Here is a 21,500-nt window from a genome sequence, read left to right on the forward strand (position 1 = left end):
CTCCAGGTTCCCTAATATGGTGCCCTCATGGAAGAAGATGATGCTTCTCCAGTAGCTGGGGGAGGCCACCTTGGGCTGGAACAGCCTCATGGGTATGGTCCCAAAACGCAGGTTGGTTACCTCAAGCCCAGGGTCCTTGTTGATTCTCACGCTCTTGTGCAAAAACTGAATAAATCTGGGCATGGAGCAAATCCCCAATTTCTCAAGTATTTTCCCCTCACAGTTCTAGAGGTCAGAAGTCCACCCTCGATCTCGTTGGGCTAAAACCAAGGTGTCAGCAAGGCTGCATTCTTTCTGGCTGCTCTAGGGCAGAATCTGTTTCCTTGCGACCTTCTAGAGACCACCACATTCCTTGTCTCATTGCCCTGAAACCGAGCAGGGCCCTCTGTTAATCTTTATTTTTAACGTGGACATTCTTTACTTCTGGTCAGTGTGTCCTCTTCTTTAATAATTAAAGCAGATGTACAAGGTATTTTTGATAGACCACAATCAGGCTGTTCTAGTTAGCATAAAGTTCAAGTTAACTCAAGTACAAGCCAGAATGACTTCCCCATACCTCAATATATGAAAATTTATTTTATCATCACACACTGGCAATATAAAAACACGGCAGTTCCTTCCTGTAAAGAGCTAAGGGTCTAGTGGGACAGACAGGCAAATAAAAGGACAATCAATCACAGAAGTGCCTTGAAAGGGGAACATATGTGCTGTGGGAACACAGTGGAGAGGTACTTAATGCAAATCAAAGTGTATGGGGTAAAGGATATCAGAGAAGGCTTTCAGGTGAAGGTGACCCCTTAGCTGAGTCTTCAAGGATGCATAGGAGTTAGCCAAGGAAAGAGAAAGAAAGGCATGCTAGATGGAGGCCTGGAGATGGCTGAGGATGGCAAGTACTAGGAAACACATGTTGGTCAACATGGGCAGAGTTTGAAAGCAGGGTGGGAAGGAGGGTCACAAGAAGGCATGAAGCAAGATCACTAGATCCTCACAGTTTATACTTAATGAGCTTGTGTCAGAGGAGCCTTATTGCACCAGTCTCTCCCTGTCCTTCAAGCCATCCCAGCTGTTGCCACATAGAGTAAAGACTATTCTCACCAAGCATGCCCAAATTTCATATTCATGAGCAAATAAATGATTGTTATTATTTAAAGTCACTGTGTTGAGATGGTTTGTTTTGGACAACAGATGATCAAAACAATCACTTTAAAGGTGGGGGTACCCAAGGAGGAAAAGGAGGGCTAAGTGGAAAATGAGAAGCATCACCATTAGGTATCGGTATCTTGATCCTCCCAGGCCCCATGTTTGGTTAGAAGCATACATTGTTTGCCAACATCTGAAAGCAATTATATCAGCCAATAAATATCAGTATATAATTTTAGATGGTGCTAAAGGGCCTTTAGGCTCCAAATACAGAGCACAACCCCAGAATCTGGATATATGGACAAGAATGGGGTAGAATGCTAATAGCTCAAAGGGTACAGACTGATAAAGTGATGTCAACCTAAATGGGGTATTCTAATAGCTGGCCATGGACCTCCACCCTTTCCCTTATCCTGTCACTGATTTTTAACAATCACTTGGTTAAATACAGTTTAGGAGACCATACTTATCAAAGTTGCTAAAGACATGAAACTTGGAAGGCTAGTGGGCATATGAAGTGACAGAATGAGGATCCTAAGATATTTTGCCCATCTGGAGGGACAATATAAGTCTCCATGTTTGAATCTAAAAAGAAAATTTCACAAGTATAGAATTTAAAAGGTGGCCTAACCATAGGATATATGAGAATCACCTAAGAGTGCAGGCTTTGGGCTTAGAGAGGTATAGGTTTACATTTTAGCTATAACACTTAGTAACTATGAGCCTCGGGAAACTTATTTAAACCTCTCTAAGCCTTAGTCTTTCCTTGTAAGAATTAAAGATAATTCATTTAAAGGGTAGTTTCTGGTACAAATTAATTGCTCAATAAACAGCCAGCAAAGATCTAAGTTGTTTGCAAAGTTGTTTATAAAACTATGGCAACCCCCAAATCCCTACAGAGTCTAGGAAAGAGAACCTTCTCTGATGGCAGAATGTTCTATAATCTGCACTGACCAATATGGTGGCCACTGGCCACATATGGCTACTGAGGCCTAAAATGTGGCTGTTGCCACTGAGGAAATGAATTTTTAATTGTAATTAATTTAAATTTGATTGTCCACTTGTGACTAGTGGTTACCAAATTGGACAGCCCAGGTCTCGATGATGTTAAGACATGCTAAACTCTAAACCTAGGCCGAATCTGGAGGGAAGAGAAAATCTTCACTCATTTTCTTTGTGAACTTCTGAACTGGTTGACCTTTTTATTATGACTAATGTGTACAATTTGATAAGCTTTGATATATGTCTACACTCATAAAACCATCATTTCAATCAAGATTATGAACTTATCCAGCACCTCCAAAAGTTTTATCCTGCTGCATTATAATCCTTCTCTCCTGCCCCTCTTACTCATGTCCCCACTCCTACTCCTGCCAAGACAACCATTGGTCTGCTTTTCTGATGGCATAGATTAGTTTGGCTTTTCTAATATATTATATAAATAGCATCATATAGGATATAGTCTGTTTTGTCTGACCTCTTTAACTCACTGTAATGCATCCCTGAGATTCATCCATGGTGTTACATGTATGAGTAGTTCATTTCTCTTTTCTACTGAGCCATGGATGCCACAATTTCTTTTTTTTTTTTAATAGATTTATTTATTTTTGGCTGCATTGGGTCTTCGTTGCTGCACGCGGGCTTTTTCTAGTTGCGGCGAGCAGGGCCCACTCCTCATTGTTGTGGCTGAGCATCTCATTGCGATGGCTTCTCTTGTTGTGAAGCACGGGTTCTAGGCGCACAGGCTTCAGTTGCTGTGGCACACAGGCTCAGTAGTTGTGGCTCGCAGGCTCTAGAGCACAGGCTCAGTAGTTTTGGTGCACGGGCTTAGTTGCTCTGCGGCATGTGGGACCTTCCCGGACCAAGGATCAAACCCGTGTCCCCTGCATTGGCAGGCAGATTCTTAACCACTGTGCCACCAGGGAAGTCCTCACAACTTCTTTATCCATTTACCTTCTAACGGACGTTGGGCTGTTTCCAGTTTCAAGCTATTGCAAACAAAGCTGCTATTTGTGCAGAAGATTTTGTATTGACACATGCTTTCTTTTCTCTTGAGTAGATGCCTTATAGTGAAAAGGTTGGATCATGTGGTAGATGTCTGTTTAGTTATTTAAGAAACTGCCAGACTGTTTTCCAAAGTGGTTGCACCATTTTGCATTCCCACCAATGAGAATCCTCACCAAAACTCAGTAGGCCAGTCTTTTAAAATTTTAGCCATTCTAATAAATTCCAATGTAGTAGTACTTCATTGTGGGGTTTTGTGTGTGTGTGTGTGTGTGTGGTTGAAGATGTCAGTTTTTTTAACTGAAGTATAGTTGATGTACAATATTATATAAGTTATAAGTATGCAATATAGTGATTCACAATTTTTAAAGATTATACTCCATTTACAGTTATTATAAAATATTGGCTATATTCCTGCATTGTACAATATATCTTTGTAGCTTATTTTATACCTAAGAGTTTGTACCTCTTAATCCCCTACCTCTGTATTGCCCTTCCCCCTTCCCTCTCCCCTCTGGTAACCGCTAGTTTGTTCTCTAGATCTATGAGTCGGCTTCTGTTTTGTTATTGTCACATTTTAATTTGCATTTCCCATAGGACTCACGATGTTGAACATCTTTCCATTGTTTATTTGCCATCCAGTATAACATTTGTGGTGAAGTGTTTGTTCAAATATTTTGCCCATTTTTTTAATTGAATTGTTTGTTTCTTATTACAAAGTTTAGAGAGTACTTTCTATTTTCTGAATGCAAGTCTTTTATCAGGTACGTACTTTGAAAATATTTTCTCCCATTCTGTGGCTTGTCTTTACATTATTTTAACAGTGACTTCTAAAGAGCGAAATTTTTTATACTGGTGAAGTCTGTAAAAGATTAATAAAACAGAAACCTCAATTAAAAAGAGTTGGGAGTCCAGAGGTGGGAGCTCCCATGCCCTGTGATGATAACAGAGCCCAACAGGAAGAAAGAAGACTCTTCTTTCCAGGCAAGGACTCAGCCAATGATAAGCCATGGACTCTGTTTACTACAGCCCTCCCAACTTCCTTTTCCTCCCTAGAAAGTGGTCTCCTTCCCTCTCCATGTAGGGACTTGCCTGTGGCTCTCCACTGTTGCACACCTAGAATTGCAATTCTCTGCTGATCCCAATTAAAACCATCTTTGCTGGAGAAATATCTGGTGGTCTATTTGTTTCAGGTCAACAAGTCCAATTTATCAACTTGCTCTTCTATGGATTGTGCATTTGGTGTGATATCTATGGAATCTTTTCCATAAACCAAGGTCACAAAGATTTTTTCTCATGTTTTCTTCTAGAAGTCTTATAATTTTAAGTTGTACATTTAAACCTATGATCCATTTTTGTATATGGTGTGTGGTAAGGATCAAGTTTCACTTTTTTTAACTATGGATATCCAGTTGTTACAGCACCATTTGCAGAAAGACTATCCCTTCTTCACTGAATACATTTACATCTTTGTCAAAAATCAGTTATCCAGATGTGTGCAGGTCTATTCTCTTTCACTGATCTATTTATCTTTATACACTATCGTGATTACTATAGCTTTGTAATATGCCTTGAAATCAGCAAGTGTTAGCCCTGTGAATGTATTCTTCTTTTTCAAAGTTGCTTTGGCTATTCTCAGTCCTTTGAATTTCTGCGTGAATTTCAGAATAAGCTTGTCAATTTCAACAAACAAGCCTGTTGGAATTTTGATCAGTATTTATTGAATCTATAGATCAATTTGGGGAGAATTGCTATATTAACAACACTGAGTCTTCTGACACATGAATAAGGTACATCTTTCCATTTATTTAGGTCTTCTTTAATTTCTCTGAACAATGTTTTGTACTTTTCACTGAACAATGTTTCATATCTTTTATCAAACTTAAGCTTAGGTATTTCACATTTTTATGCTATTGTAAGTAGCACTTTTCAATTTTGATTTCTGATTGTTCATTTCTATATATCGAAATGTAATTGAAATTTGAATTTAGAAACACAACCAATTTTTTGTATATTAATTTGGTATTTTGCAAACTTGCTTGACTCACCTACTATTTCCACTAGGCTTTTTGTAGATTCTATAAAATTTTCTATGTAGACTCTGAATAAAGACAGTTTTATTCCTTCCTTTTAAATCTGGATGCCTTTCATTTGTTTGTTTGTTTACATATGTATTTATTTATTTTGCCTTATTGCAGTGGAGCTAGGATCTCAAATACAATGTTAAATACAAGTGGTGAGAGTGAATATCCTTGTATTGCTCCTGATATTAGGGAGAGAGTATTCAGTCTTTCTCCAGTAAGTATGATGTTAGCTATAGGTTTTCCATAGTTGCCCTTTAGCAGATCGAGGAAATTCTTTTCTAATACAGGCATTTGGTGCTATAAATTACCCCTAAGTATTCCTTTAGTAGCATTCCACAAATTTAGAAGTGTATTATTTAGTTTCCATATATTTGGGGATTTTCCAAATATTTTTCTCCTATTGATTTCTAATTTAATTCCATTGTGATCAGAAAACATGTATGTGTGTGTAATCGCCAGTTTACTTTTGACTAGTGTTAGCATGGTATATCTTTTGGCATTTTCTGTATTCTTTTACTTTTAACTTATTTTTTGCCTTTAAAGTGTTTTTCTTATAGACAGCAGCACACAGTTCAATCTTATTTTTTAATCCAATCTGATGAGTTCTGCTTTTAATTAAGGTATTTAAGCCATTTAATGTGGTTATTGATATGGTTAGGTTTAAGTCTACCCTCTGGCTGTTTGTTTTCTATTTGTACCATCTGTTTTTTAAAGCTTCCCTCCCCCTTTTTTTCTAACTTTTTTTGAATTCATTGAGTTTGTGATGATGATGATGATGATGATGATGACGACGATGATAATGATTCCATTTTATCTTCTTTGTTGGCTTATTACATATAACTCCTTGCTTTGTTATTTTAGTGGTTGCCTTAGGGTTTAGTAGACATCTTTAACTCATCACAGTCTACCTCCAAATCATATTATACTACCTCAAGTTAAGTATAAAACCTTACAATAGTGCACATCCATTTCTCCCCTCCCAGCCTTTATGCTATTTTTGTCATATTTTACCCATACTTATTTTATAAACTGCAAAATACATTATTTCTATTTTTTAAACAGTTATTATTTTAAAGATATTTTTAAAGGAAAAAAATCTGATAATTTATTCATGCAGTAGCATTTCCAGTGCTCTTTAATCCTTTGTGTGCATTCAGATTCCCCTCTAGTATCATTTTTCTTCTGCCAAAGAATTTTCTTTAACATTTCTTGTAGTGTGGTCCTCCTGGCAATGAATTTTTTCAACTTTTGTATACCTAAAAAAGTCTTTATTTTACCTTCATTTTATTTTAAATTTATTTATTTATTTATTTTGGGCTGTGTTGGGGCTTTGTTGCTGCGTACAGGCTTTTTCTAGTTGCGGCAAGTGGGGGCTACTCTTCGTTGTGGTGCGCGGGCTTCTCATTGCAGTGGCTTCTCTTGTTGTGGAGCACAGGCTCTAAGCATGTGGGCTTTAGTAGTTGTGGCACCTGGGCTCATTAGTTGTGGCTTGCGGGCTCTAGATGCAGGCTCAGTAGTTGTGGCGCACAGGCTTAGTTGTTCTGCGGCATGTGGGACCTTCCCGGACCAAGGATTGAACCCATGTCCCCTGCATTTGCAGGTAGTTTCTTAACCACTGCGCCACAAGGGGAGTCCCTTTACCTTCATTTTAAAATGATACTTTCACTAGTTGTAGACCTGTAGATGGACAGATATTTTTCAGTACTTTAAAGATAATGCCCCTCTGTCTTTTCATTTGCATTGTTTCCAATGAGAAATCTGCTATCAACCTTACCTTTGTTCTTCTGTACTCAATGTGTCTTTTTTATCTGAATGCTTCTAAGACATGTTTATGATTTGCCTTGGTGTCATTTTTTTTGCTAAGACTATGTTTTACATAAGACTGTGCTGCTTGCATTTTGTTGATTCCAATCCCCAGAATCATGTTGCTAATCATGACTAATAGATACAAAGTTAATAGATATAAAGTTAAAGATACAAAAATATGTAACTATATCAATCAGGAATCTCCATAGAAATAGAACCAAAATCTTTTAATATATAAATAGATTTTATTAGTTTTATTTATTTTATTGAAATATAATTGATTTACAATGTAAATAGATTTATTTCAACGAATTGACTTACACCGTTATGGGGGCTAGCAAGTTTGAAATCTGTGGGGCAGGTTGGCAGGCTGATAATTCTCAGGCAAGAGCTAATGTAGCAGTCTTAAAACAGAATTTTTTCTTCCTCCAGGAAACCTCAGTTTTTGCTCTCAAGGTCTTTCAAGTTGATTGGATGAGGACCACCCACATTATGGTGGGTAATCTCTACTTAAAGTCAACTGATTATAGATGTTCACCAAATCTACAGCGTATCTCCAGAACAACACCTAGATTAGTATTTCATGAAATAACTGGGTACTATAGACTCATCAAGTTGACATATAAGACTAACCATCACAGTAACAAAAAGGGTTAAAAGGTAACTGTGAAATATCATAGAAGTTGCAATGGTTAAGATCTGAGGATGCACAGGGAAAAGGTTGAAATTATTAAAAGTTAGTAGAGAGGCCCTGAGGAACTGAAACTCAGACCTCTTAGTAGGAGGCATTGCTCAGCCAGTGTTAAACAACTGAGTTCAGAAGAGGGGACCCAGGGGACTGGGACCCAGATCTCTGCAGAAGGGGCACTGGCTGGCTATTGCTGGCATCCCCAAGGGAGACCAAATGAGGCTGATACTGCAAATTTTAGAAAAACTATAAACTGGATTCAGCTGCTGCTACAAGAAGAAAATGCCTATGTTATGATGAAGTTTTCTGGGGTAATACTCGCAGGAACCACAATCAGACAGGAAACCCTCAAGAAATACACAGCAAGGAGTAAACCCCTTGTTCCTCTTTCAGCCTTGCAGTCTCCATCTAGTGTTCCTATCAACAGAGTCAACTAGAAAAGCAAATTTGTGATTTTCAGAGTCCTGGCTCTAGGATCCTTGTACTCAAGGTTACCAAGGCCACTGGCACCAAGAAACAATTCCAGAAGCTCTCAGACTGGACACCTGCCCACTCCCCCAAGCAAAATAAAGTTATTGTTACATTCAAAAAAAAAAAAAGGTTTAGAGTTGAGACACAATAACTTAATAACTGATACAGCCCACCTTTGGCTATTCAGCATCTATAACACCACTCTACAAAAACTTGAACTTTGATATAATCATAAAAAAACTCTTCATTTCCTCCTCAAAATGCAACTTTTCTGCATATAAACCAAGACATTGTTGCCTTCTCCCCAAATTCAGATTTGTAAAGTCCCAGCTGTCATTGCACCCATCTCTGAGCAGCATCCATTATTTCTCAAATTCAGTCACAATCTCATCTGAATATATGCTTCTTAAAAACCACATTTATAAGAATAAATTTATCCTTCCAAATAATAAAGAGAGAGAAGAATAAAATGGTAATGTATACAATTATATATACACACACATTCACATAATAAGCGAGCACATAAGTGGTCATCAGGCCATAACTGATAATTATAACTTCCTTCTTCCATATTCTATTTCATATTTCCTTTGTCTTCATCCAGTACCTAAGATGGTTGATTTTTTTTTTTTAATATGATGGGGTAATCTATCTTGCCTAAAGGGTCTGAATCATCACTGGTTATGGCTTTGGCAGTGGGGTGGGAAAATGGTCATCTTCTATTAACTTTTACTATTGGACATGAAAATACTAAGAAGCATGCTGTATTTCAGATATAATTCTCCCTGTCCCCATTGAGTGGCAGCAACCCAATTTTCCTTTGGTAATCAGTATCAGTCACCCCAGCCAGGAGAGTAACTCTTCTTTTCCTGTTGGTTCAGTAGCATGAGGAACCCAAAATGGCCAGGTGGCAGTCAGTCTTCCAAATCAATGCAACATTTGTGCATGTCCTAGTAGAAGCATTTGTTTCTTGGGAATCAAGACTTCAAACCAGCAGAGCTCAAAGTCACAGGGATTGGAAGCAAAAACAAAACAAAACAAAAATCTGTGGGCAGACTATGAGATTTAAGAGTGAGAAGAGCCATTCTATTTCCACCTCTAATTCCCAGCCCCATGTAGTCTGGCTATGGGAAACGCAGGACTATATATTTGCCTGTGATTCAAAATGTAATCTACATCATTTGAGGAAGAAACTCTGTCCTCTCAGGGTGTAATTTCTCAACTGGTACCATAACTGCAGTAAGTTATTGCATCTTTCTGTTAGGCCAGCTGCTTCTGGGGGGTGAAGTATGTGGTGTAATCCCATGGGCATGAACCCATTTTGAAATGACTCTCTTGATCAGCAGCAATGATGTGTACAGTACACCATATTTTGTAATCACAGACGTTTCTGGCAGAAGATTCTTGGGCAGGAAAGCAAATATGTACTCAGAATACATGTCTCCTCCAGTGAGGAAAATTTTGTCTCCCCTGCGTGACAGAACGGGTGCAACGTAATCAACTTGCCCCTGGGGGCTGCCCCTTGGAGAGTGGTACCATATCAGGGGCTTAGTTTAGTTGGCAAGTTGGGCAATCAGCAGTGTTGACAGTCAGAAAAGCCCTGATTAGGGCACCCACACATAGTCCCCATCTCTGCCATTATGGCCACTTTGTACACAGGTCCGTTAAGCATGCGCTGGAGCAGCTGGAGAAAGATTCTAACTGAAAGCCACAGTGTGGGTGATTTTGTCCCCCTTCAATCAAGGGACTCTTCATCTGGAACTGCCTTAGGTCTAGAAATTGGTTGAGAGGTCACTCAAGTCAGGTTTTTGGCCACTAGGCTTTTTATATAGATCAAGCAACATTTTAGTAGGCTGTCATCATTTTCTTTTTTTTTTTTTTGCAGTACGCGGGCCTCTCACTGTTGTGGCCTCTCCCATTGTGGAGCACAGGCTCTGGACGCGCAGGCTCAGCGGCCATGGCTCACGGGCCCAGCCACTCCGCGGCATGTGGGATCTTCCCGGACCGGGGCACGAACCCGTGTCCCCTGCATCGGCAGGCAGACTCTCAACCACTGCGCCACCAGGGAAGCCCAGGCTGTCATCATTTTCATTTCTAGGTATACCATGATCAATTAATTAGTCCCACTAAAAATCCCTAGGTTTCAAAAGAATGATTGCCACTATGCCTCTGTTGCTTATTATAATAAACATGGTCTTGTCTCTGGTGGCTATGTTCTGTTATTTGGCCTCTATTTTAAGGGAATGCCATCCCTCCCAGAGAAAACAGGGAGCCCAAGTTACAGAGGCATCTTTCACCACTACATCTGGCTTACAGAAAAGAGCCACCACGGAGTTTTTCAGAGATGCAAGTGCTACCGTCAGAAATTTATTTTTCAATGTCTAAATGAATTGTCCTCTGGGCCCTCGGGTTGATGTATTGGGGGTAGGTGTGTGGATCTCATATGATAAAGTCACTTCATTCCTTTCTCCTTAAGTCTTGAATGCTTTTCTCTACATCTTATCAGGGAAGTCCCAGCATTCCAACCTTATTAAGCATACATGCCATAATTTTTTTTCTTCTTTTGCTGCATTGAGTCTTAGTTGTGGCACGTGGGATCTTCATTGAGGCATGTGGGATATTTATCGTTGCGGTGCGTGGGCTCTTCGTTGTGGCGCTCTGGCTTCTCTCTAGTCGTGGCATAAGGGTTTTCTCTTTCTAGTTGTGACGCGTGAGCTCTGTAGTTTGCGGCACGTGGGCTCTCTCGTTGGGGTGCGTGAGCTCAGTAGTTATGGCACATGGGCTTAGTTGCCCCACGGCATGTGGGATCTTAGTTCCCCAACTAGGGATCAAACCTGTGTCCCCTGCATTGGAAGGCGGATTCTTAACCACTGGACCACTGAGGAAGTCCCTAAGCATATGCCACTATTGAGTCCAAGGTTAAGTCAGCCAACCAAGAAAATTTTAGAGCTATTTCCAGTTGTAAGGGCTAATACATTAAATCCAGAATATTTAATAAATGTACCCAATAAATTTGATTTGATAAAGTGCTGTACTCTATCATCCTTAGTCTAGTACCCTTAGAATATACTCCTCCATATATTTCCCAGGTTTCTTCCAATACATATTACCAAATCTTGCACTTCTTTTAGTGTACAAAAGATTTCTTCCTGAGTCAGATTTTGTACTTGTCTCCTCTAGGCAAAGCTGTGATCTGACCCTAATTCTGAGTCTGGTGGCAATAAAGAGTGGTTGGGATGGGTCTTGACAGGAATGGGCATCCCCTTGATGGTAACTGCTCCCGGATAAAATTGCTATCGGGTTTTCAAAGGCACAGATGGGATGGTTGATTCCATACATGGCATTGCTGAGCTACAACATGCCATTCACTGATTAATCTGAGGAAATTCCTGTCAATCTCATTAGAATTGAAGAAAAGTATCTTGCAAGTCATTTAACGGAAATGTGTCCTTCTCACCACCCCCAGCCCACTCCCACAGCTACCGTATTTCTTGTCTGAAGTGATTCTCATCTGATGCACAGAGACTGCTATGATGCCATCTAGTGGCAATTGCCCTAGAAACCTTATCCTCCCATGCTTCTGTAACAGGTGGAGAGGACACAGATTCACTTTTTCTGTTGATTCTCCTAAAACTAGATCGATGCCCAGAGGTTGGGAGAGTGCATCGCAGACTTTCTCAGAGACGCGGTGAAACATGAAATCATCTTTTGAAGTTCCTACCAGAGCTGAAGACTGGACAGAAGAATGTTCTGCTCAGCTGGCCAACAGAGTCTTTCTTTGAGGCTGAGCTAAAGTGAGGACCTGGCAGGAAAAACCAGTGGAGTCCAGGCCCACAGAAGGCATTTCCAGAGACTAACGCCCACTTCCCCCCATGCTATCCAGGACCAAGTATAATTGACATTACAGGTTACAAAGCCTACTACACACAGGGATCACGCATAAGGATGTGAGGAACATTAATTATCGTGCCTTCCTTGCAATGAGAGCAAGCTTCAGATACTGAACTAGTTTGAGGTTACAGAGATACAGAATGGCAGAGACAGGCAGGCCAGCCCGGATCTTCTGCCTATGAATGCTACATCTGCCTCTCTTCACTGTTCCTTAAGGTGCCCCAAGCTGCAGGCAGAAACACCCACGGGGGCCACCTTGAGGGACCCATTTTCAACATACAGAAAGATTGTTTTCTGGGACGAGAGAGCAGTTTTCTCGCTCCCTCTAACAAGACCTACTCCTGGGTTCACAAGGAGTCAGGCAAGTAGGCAAGTTTGCTTCCAGAGCCTTCTGCTTTCCTTTTCTGTCATCCAGGCACCTCGTGTGCCCGTTCATTGGTGATGTCCCTGTTCCCAGACCTTCCTTTCTTCGGCAGCCCCTTCAGCACCTGTAGCCTCTCTGTTACGTCTGCCCTGTCTCTTCCTTATTGTGCCACAAGGTGTCCTTAGTGTCTAGAGACCAATGTCCTGCTGCAGACACTTGTCCAGACTACCAAGCCCTCCAGGAAGGAAGCTTCGCCCTCATGGCAGCAACTTCCAATTTCCTCTGAGTCTTAACCCACTGTGAGCACTCTGGTCATGGAAGCCTCACCGTACTCCTCACTGTTTCCCCTCACACACTTATTTGTCTCAATTCCAGAGCTCTCCTTGCTTAGTCTTTTGCTACCTTACCCCTACACACACACACACACACACACACACACACACACACACACACTCACACACACATACACACACTCACACAAGAAAGGCCCTTCTCACCTCTCCCTGATTCACTGAATTACATCCTTCCTTCAAGGCCACAATCACTCTGTGTTCACAGCTAATTCTGCTCTGAGCTTCTGTGTCACATCAGTCTGTATCCATTTTTTCTGGCCCTAAATCAGCAGTATATACTGAATTTGCTCATTTAATCTAGAACTTTAAAATCTGGCCCCGACTCCATTTGTGTGTGTGTGTGTGTGTGTGTGTGTGTGTGTGTGTGTGTGGTACGCGGGCCTCTCACTGCTGTGGCTTCTCGCGTTGCGGAGCACAGGCTCCGGATGCGCAGGCTCAGCGGCCATGGCTCACGGGCCCAGCCGCTCCGCGACATGTGGGATCCTCCCGGACTGGGGCACGAACCCGCGTCCCCTGCATCGGCAGGTGGACTCTCAACCACTGTGCCACCAGGGAAGCCCTGAATATATTTTCTTATTCTTTTTTCAGAGGACGAAAGAAATAAGAATCCTTAGGTTTTCTTGTCAAGATTTTATACTGATCTGGTATGACAAGCTTCTCCCATCTCTGACTCTGACCTCTACTCCAAATGCATAGGAACTCTTGGTAAAATACAAACAAAATACAGAAAAGAGCCTGAAATAATGGAAAATCTCTAGGGGAAGTTATGAGGGAGAACAAGAAACAGCCTCTCGGGTAGCCTACAGTCTGTTAATAGACACATATATACATATCATTAATTCAGTGTGTTTAGAATGAAGCAAACCCCTCTCATGAAAACTGCTATGGGCGCTTGCATGGGAGGAGGCTGACTTCTGTCTTAAGAGGAGGACGAGGCAGGAAAATGGTCAAGTAGACGGCACAGTATTTTTTTTTTTTTTTTGTGGTACACGGGCCTCTCACTGCTGTGGCCTCTCCCCTTGTGGAGCACAGGCTCTGGACGCGCAGGCTCAGCAGCCATGGCTCACGGGCCCAGCCGCTCCGCGACATGTGGGATCTTCCCGGACCGGGGCACGAACCCATGTCCCCTGCATCGGCAGGCGGACTCTCAACCACTGTACCACCAGGGAAGCCCCCGACTCCACTTTTTTACATGATCTCTTTAATAAAAAATAAAAAAAAAATTGCCCTCACCTTAGAAATTACAATTAAATCCACCACCTCATCATCTTTCCATATATATTTGTTTCTATTTAGTTGCCTCATTTCAATGTTTCTTCTCTCCTCCTCCCTAAAAATATATATTTTGCACCATTCCTGTATCCCACAAAGTGCTGAGACCTGGGAATTCTGTGGTGAACAAAATAAACACGGTCCCTGCCTTCATGGGGTTCACACTCCTGGGCAAGACAGATATAACACAAGTAAACACAAGTCAATGTATGATTACAGATTGTGATTAGTGGTTTGAGATAAGGATGCCAAGAAAAATAGAAGGACGCCTATTATTAGGTTGGGAGACCAGAAAACATCCGAGGAAGGGGTGTAAGTAAGTTAAGATGCCATGAAAGGAGACAGCCAAGGAGAACTGAGAGAAGAAAGATCCAAGTAGAAGGAGCGGCGTGTGTGAAGGCCCTGACAGAGGAAGGAGCTTGACACATTCAAAGAAAGAACTGATAAGTAGCTATGTGTCTGCAGTGAGGTGAGCAAAGAAAGGACAACAGCGTCGGGGTTAATGTGTGGAGGCTGAATCTGCGCAGGCCAGGTCTTGGAAAGCCATGATAAGGAGCTTGAATTTATTCTACATGCCATACAAAACCACAAATTATTTTAAGCAAGGAAGTATGATCTGATTTACTAGCAGACCATTGAATAATATGTAGAAATGGCTTGGAAGGGTTGAGAGTGGAAGAGAAAGTCAAGTTAAGAGACTGGCAATGATCCCGATGAGAGATGATGGTGGCTTGGACTAGAGGTGGTGGTAGAAAGGGAACCCATTTCAGAGGTGGAACCACAGGACTTGGTGATGATTTGTACCTAATGTTAATTTATCCTTATTGTTCTGGAACACGTTTTTTACCAGTTTGTTCAAGGAGTATCCTGGGAACTTTATTTTCAGAGTACACATATTATGAGTGACAGTTTGCCCAGGTATAGAATTCTTGGGTCACACAACCTCTTTCCTTCACAATTCAAGGAAGGAATTCCACTGTCTTCTAGCATTTAGAGTTAGGAGGAGAAATCTGAGGCATATTTCTTTATAGGGTTTTGGTAATCTTTTAGATTTACAAATTCTACATGAACAGGTCTGAGAGTAGTTCTTTTATTAATCTGCCCACCATGATGTTATTTAGCCTACCCAGTATCCATTCCCCTTTCCTCTGGAGTCAGCAACCACATTATCCTCTGGGAAACTGTCTCTCCCTCACCTGCAGTCCATGTGGGCACTGGATAGAGCTGAACACCCCTCATTCTAGGAGGGAGAGTGTGCTGCCAATGAAACTAATGCAACAGCACTTCTCAGACACCTGGATTGATTCAAAGGTGAGTTCATGACTCAAGCCAGACCAGAATCAGTGAGAATTAACCCAAGGTTAATGTCTCAAGTATTAGAAGTAGACAACTCTTTCCTCCCATTGGGCTTGGAAAGCTAGAAGAATATAAGTCTGGAGCGATTGGGTGCCACCCCATGGCAACAACATACCCAAGAAAAGAGCCAACCCAGAGGAAAACCAGAGATGGAGAGATGGATTCCTGGTGAACCTGTGGACTTCATTATATAAGCCAATAAAATCCCTTTTTCTGTTTAAGCCAATTTGAGCTGGGACCCTAACACAGCGCAAAGATTCTTAATTAATACGATAAGCACACTCAATTTCAAAAACACAATGTTACTGAAGGCTAATAAATGTTCTACATATGGCTTCTGCTACAGATGATTCTGTAAATTATTTTAAGAACGCCTGTTACTTGTGGGTTGGCTCTTTGATACCTGTCTTTCGCAATTATTCTATTCTTTCATTTTCATTTCTTTACCTTTTGCTTTTGTGTTCTAGGAAACTAATCTTGAGCTGACCTTTGACTCACTAATTTAGTTTCCTGCAGTGTCCATTTGTAAGTCATGGCTTCCATTTTAGAGTTTAATTCAATAACCATGTTTTCCAGGCTAATAATATTTTTTCCACTTGTATTGTTTCCTTTCTGTAATGGCTTATTCTAGTCACACAGATGTAAACTTTTTTAAGCAACTAGCATATGGTATTTTTGATAAATAAACAAAAAATAAATGGAATTGTCATTCATTTTCCTGATCAACGATTTCTCTTATATTGTTTAACTTTCCTTAGCCTCTTTGTCTTTATAGTACCCACCGTCTGAAATATATATATCTCCCAGGACCTTGAATAATGCCTGGCATAAGTTGACACTCAACAGTTCAACATGCTGGACATGGAAATAAATGATGTAAATGCATTAATTTTCTCACAGTATCCTTGAGAAAGTAAATGAGCACAGAAAGATAAATAACAATCCAAGACAGTTAATTGAGAGCTATCAGAAATAGATACATGATGAAGAGCTGAATAATTGTATGAATACATGTATACTCTAGAATCAGAGCCCGCTGTGGGCAGGGGACATCAGTTAGTGCTTGAATGATCAGAACAGTGTCCACAGACAAACCCAGGATTGAGTGTAACTTTGAGGAAGGGATATGATTTGGAAAGGAAGGAAGCTGGTGGAATCTTCTTCCAGAGCATTCCTCTGGTTTTCAGATCACCCCACTCACAGCAGTCAGCACCCGTTCAGTCCTTCAAGGGCATGGCTACTTTTCCTATGATGTAATGGAAATTCAGGGCCCAAACGTATAGAGAATTTTAGGTTGAAAAAATGCTTCTTCTCCTCCACACCCCCAGTGAAGGTGCGTAAAGCAGTGAAGGAGCCTGGTTCTTCGGTGGGCTGCTCTCTTGTTTGATTCCTGGGTCACTGTGTCAGGCATCTCTAGTCAGCTACACTTTGCAAACACCAAATCTCCTCCTGATTGAGCTTGTGCTGTGCCTGGAAAGATGATGACATTAATAAAAGCTTGTTATTGAGACTAAAGGTGCAACCTATGACTCAGATGATGCACGCTTGGAGAGACTTCATATGCCCTAATTCCTTCCGTCTCTACTAACTCTCAGCTTCTCACTACCCATTTGATTCCAAGGAGCACAACTTGGGGGTTATACACAGGTAGGGAATCTATGGAGGTATGGAAAACAGATTAAAATCAAGGAAAGAACAACTTGACATGGTTAACATTGAAGCCATGGAATGCCTGTGTTGGAAAGGACTTCAGGGTTCATTGGTCCTACTCTCCCAGTGCAGGTCCTCTAATCCTTGACTTGGACAGATGTTATCCTCTGTGACTTCCAGGACCTGGGAGCCCATATCCTGCAGTTGTCATCTGCAAACTCAGCAGGCCGATGTAAATGACAAGCAACCCATATTTAAATATAATGAAAATTTATATATATATATATTTATATATATATATATATATATATAATATTCAAATGTATAAAACTCTTCCGGATTGTACACAGTTAGGGAAGTCCCTGGGCTGCCCTATAAGAGAAATGAGAGGTAAAGCTTTTCTGAGTTTCCTGCCATGTTATGATGGGAACGGAAAGGAAAAGACAAAGATGGAGCAAAGAAAGAAAAGATGACTTGATATTGTGATATTCAAGCTGGAATGATGTTCCCTCTCACCTTTCTGGAGTGGCTTCCAAATGACAGTCCCTGGAGCAGTGCCAGACCAGCTGCTCCAGAATCCCCAGGGAGTTTTATATGGGTTCCTAAGTCCCAGCCCTGAAAACCTGAATTTAGTAGAGCTGGGGTGAGGCCAGGACCACTCTAATTTTTAAAGCTTCAGATTGTTTGGCAGTACCTCCATGTTCAAATTTACTTCCTTAGAGAGCTCTGGCCTCTGTTATCCCTGGTAATAAAAAGCAAAACCCAAAATACTACAGTCCCTAAAATTATGCAAGCAGATATCTCTTATGTCCTCTGGCAGTGTTTTCTGAAATCATATTTTTGAATCACCTACAGCTGGTTGACTAATACTTCCCTGCTCTCCCCAGCCCTGCCATGCCCTGCAGCATCACCTGAAGTCCATATCTGGGCCTCTCCATCCCAGCTTGCCCTCTGTTGCAGGCCAGCCAAGATGCTGACAGGAACAAAAAATGACTTGTTTTTGAGAGTAAAGCTGTGACTGAGATGACGCACATGAGCTCACGGAGGGAGACTCTCACATCCGACCTACCTTCCTCCGCCTACAGAGTCACGTTGCTATTCTAACCACATCACTAATTCCGAAATGTGGGGACTCCAACACAAGCCTCCAGGTCAATGCCTCTGACTGGGGAAGGGACCTTGAAGGCATCCAGCCCCAGGTTCCTGGCACCTCAAGTTCTCTCAACACTAAACGGCTAAAGCCCATGGGGATAACTGTGTTGTAGAATCTCTGGGGTGCTTGTTTAGAAAGATAGCCTCTTGGGCTTCACAAAAAAAGCATTCTGAAAACCTGCCTTTTGAACAAGCAGGAGCAGGTAATTCTGAGTGAGGCTGACTTTGAACTTCACCCTTTCAGGACTAAATCCCTAAAAAGGAAAATATATGAAGACAGGAACAATTTCCCTCATTCTCCTAAAGCCATTGCTCCATCTTTTCTTGAGATCTGCGCCAGGTCCCCTATTTTTTGACATTCCCCTCACCTTACTACCCATTATATTCCTCAGGAAAAGTTCTAATCTGCCAGAAGATTGGTCTTTTTTTTTTAAGGCTAGCGGTTAACCTTTGCCTGGAAGTCCAGCTCCATTCATCTGGGTAGAGGGGACAGAGCAAGGAGATAGGACAAGTGGGCAGAACTGTACAGGGAGGAAAGGACAGTGTTGGAAGAGAAGCCCAGGCTTGGAACTTGCTTATGTCAAAAAACAATAATGATCCATACCCCTATTATGTCATTCAGAATCGAAGTATTAAGTGATGACTCACTCATTGAGTTCTTTCCCTATGAGCTGAGTTGTGGAATCAAAAGATCTGAATTTAGTCATGGGTCCATCACTTATTAGCTGTGTGATCTCGGGGAAATTACTGAACCTCTCTGAGATTTAGTTCCCTTACCTGTAAAATGGGGTTGATCATCTAATAAGGCTGCTGTAGCTTTAATGTGATAACACATTTAAAGTGCCTAACACAGGTTTTGGCAAGTGATAGGCAGTCAAGAAACACTAGATATCATTAGTAATGTAACTATGTAATGTATTCCTTCCACACTTCCCTCCCCTTGCTCCCCTTCACTTACTCTAGGCTCCAGCCAACCTGAATTACTAAGGCTCCCTAAGGCCCCAATAAGTCATGGGCTTTAGAGTCTAACAGAATCGGTCTAATCCCATCTCTGTCACCAGCCCATGAGCTGATTGACCTTTCTGTGCCTCAGTCTCCTCCTCTGGGAATAGTAGCCCCCTCACCAAAATTTCGTATGACAATGACCTAGTACAATGATGCATATGGAGCCAAGCACCATGCTTAGCACTTACCATCCTTCTCTCCTCTCCTTCCCTCCAGGCTCCCATCCTTGTCTATGCTCTCCTCCTTGGTGACTTTGCTCATACTGCTTCTTCCACCTGTAATGCCCTTTCCTCATTTTCTGCTTGTTGGAATTCTTCCCCAAATTGTCTTTATACTACCCAACCCCGACAGACAAGATGCCGAGATGAACCACCCTTCATTAACAAATACAGTATTTACTGAGAGCCTGTCGTATGTCAAGTATGGTTACTAGTGCCTAGAGATACAGAGATGATTGAGGTTTAGTCCCCGAGCTCAATAAATTCAGTTGACTTAACATAAGAACAAATAACTGTAATGCTATGAGGTAAGAGTAGTAACAGAAGTAAGTCTAAAGCGCTGGGAGAGTACAGAAGAGGGAGCTCTTGGGTCAGATGGGTTGGGGAAGCCTCTACAAAGACAAGGACCTTTGGGCTTGACCTGGAGGATTAGTGATGTTTGGTGAGGAGAGATGTGGAAAAATGTTGTCTATCACTGTCCTGGAGACCTGAACATCTGAGCTAGCATGAGGGTCAGTATGGCTGGAGGCTAACTTGGAATAGGGAGGGGATGGAAGCAGAGCTAGAGAGGTAGAGGGTACCAGGGTGTGAACACATTGCCTTTGACCAGGGAAAGGTCCCAAGAAGTTGACCCCATTCCACCCTCGCCCAGGCATCTTGGGATAGTGGAGAACAGTCCTGAGGTCCCACGAGGAACATCATTCCCAGGACAGGATCAATTTCTAGAAACCTAGCCTTCATTTTGTCATTGGCTAAGGGGTCATGGTCTGTAGGATTGTAACTCAAAGGACATGTGAGTATGGAGGCCCCCTGCTGCTGGCTTTTTTTAAAAAAAAGTGCAAAAGAACAACTTTTCTTTTGATTTCTTAAAATTCAATTGCAAAATTTAGAAAATCCCACTCCATCACAAGGGGATAAAAGTAGGAAGACTTGGTGCTTTCTGCGGAACATTGCAATTCGGGAGTGAAAATTTCATCTCATCATCCAGCCATCTCTTTCTATGAGCCAGAGGTCAGCAGCCCCAAGGTCAGTGCAATGCTTCATTCTAGGGCCTTCTAGAATATGTTCCTGGCCCAGAGTTGTTGCTGGTCTCCAGGCTCTGCCTGGTCCCATACTTGAACCAGCCAACATCATTGTCCTCCAGATGCCAGGGCAACTGCCTGTTGATATTTACCTATCACCTCCTTGGCTTGGCACACAAGGCCAGGCAAGGTCTCTGGCCAAGTTCAGCATTCTTTTCCCCATGTCCCCTGTGCTCCATACACACTGAATATCTCACCATACTCCAAAATGAGCAGCCCTTTCTTTCTTTTTTTTAATTGAAGTATAGTTGATTTACAATGTTGTGCTAGTTTCAGGTGTACAGCAAAGTGATTCAGATATATAAATATATATGAGTGTGTATATATATATATATATATATATTCTTTTTCAGATTCTTTTCCCTTATAAGTTATTACAAAATATTGAGTATAGTTCCCTGTGCTATACAGTAGGTCCTTGTTGGTTATCTATTTTATTTATAAAGGTGTGTATATGTTAATCCTAAACTCCTAATTTATCCCCGCCTCCCTTTCCCCCTTTGGTAATCATGAGTTTGTTTTCTATGTCTATGTGTCTATTTCTGGCTTGTAAATAAGTTCATTTGTATCATTTTTTAAATTCCACCTATAAGCAGTATCATATGGTATTTGTTTTTCTCTGTCTGGCTTACTTCACTTAGTATGATAATCTCTACGTCCATCCATGTTGCTGCAAATGGCATTATTTCATTCTTTTTTATGGCTGAATACACAATATTCCATTGTATATATATACCACATATTCTTTATCCATTCATCTGTCGATGGACACTTAGGTTGCTTCCATGTCTTCGCTGTTGTAAATAGTGCTGCAATGAACATTGGGGTGCATGTATCTTTTCAAATTATAGTTTTCTCCAGACCAGCAGCCCTTTCATAATGCTTAAAATCTCCTTTGCATCTGCCTATGGATCTGATCACTGTCACTCTCACCTCCTTTCCCTTGCCCCCAACCCCCCCCCCA

This window comes from Pseudorca crassidens, chromosome 2 (assembly GCF_039906515.1).
Source record: "Pseudorca crassidens isolate mPseCra1 chromosome 2, mPseCra1.hap1, whole genome shotgun sequence".
Taxonomy (NCBI): Eukaryota; Metazoa; Chordata; class Mammalia; order Artiodactyla; family Delphinidae; genus Pseudorca; species Pseudorca crassidens.